Genomic DNA, 2,004 nt, shown 5'->3' on the forward strand with positions numbered 1-2,004 from the left:
CATATGGGCACAGGCTCGCACTGCAGCCGCCTGGAGGACCTAATCAAATGTACGTATGCCAAGCAGTGAGCAGCTATTCACAAGCAATAAATACGCATGTGCGGTCTTTGTCCAAACTATACAGCCCAAGGGGCCTGCTTCTGAGCCCAGCATCGCGGCTCCTCTTGCATACTCAGGGACCCTAACCTCACGAAGGCAGGAGGAACTTAAGTCCTCAACCATCCCTAACTGAGGGCTGGCACATGTTCTTAAGAGCCCCACTACATGGCTTACAAGCAAACCCCTTGGACTGCATAGTTTTGACAAAGACTGTAGCTATATCACAACCACATAACCTGACTCCAACTCAAAGGCAACCATACAGGATTGTCGCGTTCCACTAGTGCAAGCGGAGCACGAGTGTTTGCACATTGTTTGGCTCTTGATCTTCTCGTATTTGTTTATCCTTATTTGGTTTTTGCACAAATTTTTTTTATAATTTATCTCTCATGCTTGTTTTCGTCGCATGGCCCGTTTTCATAATTCCTACACCTTTACCTTTTCCTATTATGAAAGCACTTATTTCGCAAAACGCTGCCCTAAATACGATCAATGTGCGTGAATTACTGACAAAAATAATAATGTACTAATATGTTTATTTTTCTCCTTGCCCACAATAAAAGGAGAAGTGCTGCCGCAGAAGAGCTTCTTACTTGAGCAGCTTGACGGGGCGGCTGCCCCCATGAACAGCAATGAACTGCTTGTGCTAGAAACAAGGCATGATGACCTGTACGTTACTCACATCACAGGCATTACAGGTATGCCCCATATATCAGCGAAGAAAGCCGACGATTCTTCCATTAGAAATAATATTCGCCGAAAGAAAAAAATGCTTTTTTAATAAACTTATAAAAATACGCTGAAGTTTCATGAACTCTAAACCTAAACTCCAACCAGTAATTAAATATTTCCAGTTCTAGAATGTTTGAAGGCAGATTAACCGGAACTGTGGCGTCGTCCGTCAGTGTAACAGGAGCTTCTTTTTATGGTTTGTTCAATCCTTTAATTCATTACTTTAATTATTCTACTTATAGCGTGTGCTGAAGTTTTATTCCTCTGATTATTTTGTTACGTTGTATCCGTTAATATACTGCGTTTGCAGACCTCCTGCTTCGGTTTTACCATATTTAACCACGTGAATAAGATTTTTCTTATTGCTTCCTTTCAGTAACAATTTCAGAGCTTTTCGTTCAAGTTACATTTATTTCTGGGAATACATGATTAATCAGTAAGATGAGAACTTTTCAGTATGGTGAGCTTTAATATAAAAAAAGAGATGACACGCATTAATCTGACTTCGCCAGGGGCTGCAAAATTATGTAAAAACCGCTGCGCGTTGCCTACTATGTTCGATAGAGCACTCGTAAGCGCGAAGGCAAGAGTTGCTCAGGTTCCAAAAATCTTTCCGAACTTGCAGAATGAACAGTTTAAAAAAAATAGCGGGCCCGTCCGGGATTTGAACCCGGGACCTCTCGCACCCAAAGCGAGAATCATACCCCTAGACCAACGGGCCGAACGGTGTTCCTGTACAACTAACCTGTATATGAAGGCGCATTTGCGCAAGAAATCTTAACCCGGTATTCAGGCTTCTTCAAGTTCTTATTTCTAGGCCTCAATTCATTTCATATCTCAGACCCCTCTGCGGTTGCCCATTAATATTCAATGGGCTTAGCGTCAGTTGCAGCGCACTACACCATTCGTCATCTTTACACCCGGTGTGACAACGAACCGCGCTATTAATACACTTTCAAGCTGTTTAAGTAATTTCTAACCGCTATCTTTTCAACTACTATAATGAGGGCCCTGACTGATACTGGAATTTTGCAGCACAGGTGGAATAGACAAGGTCACTTGACACGTGCGTCACAGAGTCGCATGTACAGGTGACTGTTGCTGAGCGCGCTTGGGACACGCGCGCACTCTATTCGAATGGCGCACGATTTTGGCCTAAATTTGCGGAGCCAC

At 43.1% G+C, this 2,004-nt stretch overlaps 1 non-coding gene across 1 annotated transcript; it reads right to left on the reverse strand.

Moving 5' to 3' along the window:
- Positions 1-1,480: 1,480 nt before the first annotated feature.
- TRNAP-UGG (transfer RNA proline (anticodon UGG)) lies at positions 1,481-1,552 on the reverse strand. The gene has a single exon. It is a non-coding gene; the product is annotated as a tRNA-Pro (tRNA).
- Between the last annotated feature and the right edge of the window lie 452 nt (positions 1,553-2,004).

Source organism: Amblyomma americanum, chromosome 1, assembly GCF_052857255.1.
Source record: "Amblyomma americanum isolate KBUSLIRL-KWMA chromosome 1, ASM5285725v1, whole genome shotgun sequence".
Taxonomy (NCBI): Eukaryota; Metazoa; Arthropoda; class Arachnida; order Ixodida; family Ixodidae; genus Amblyomma; species Amblyomma americanum.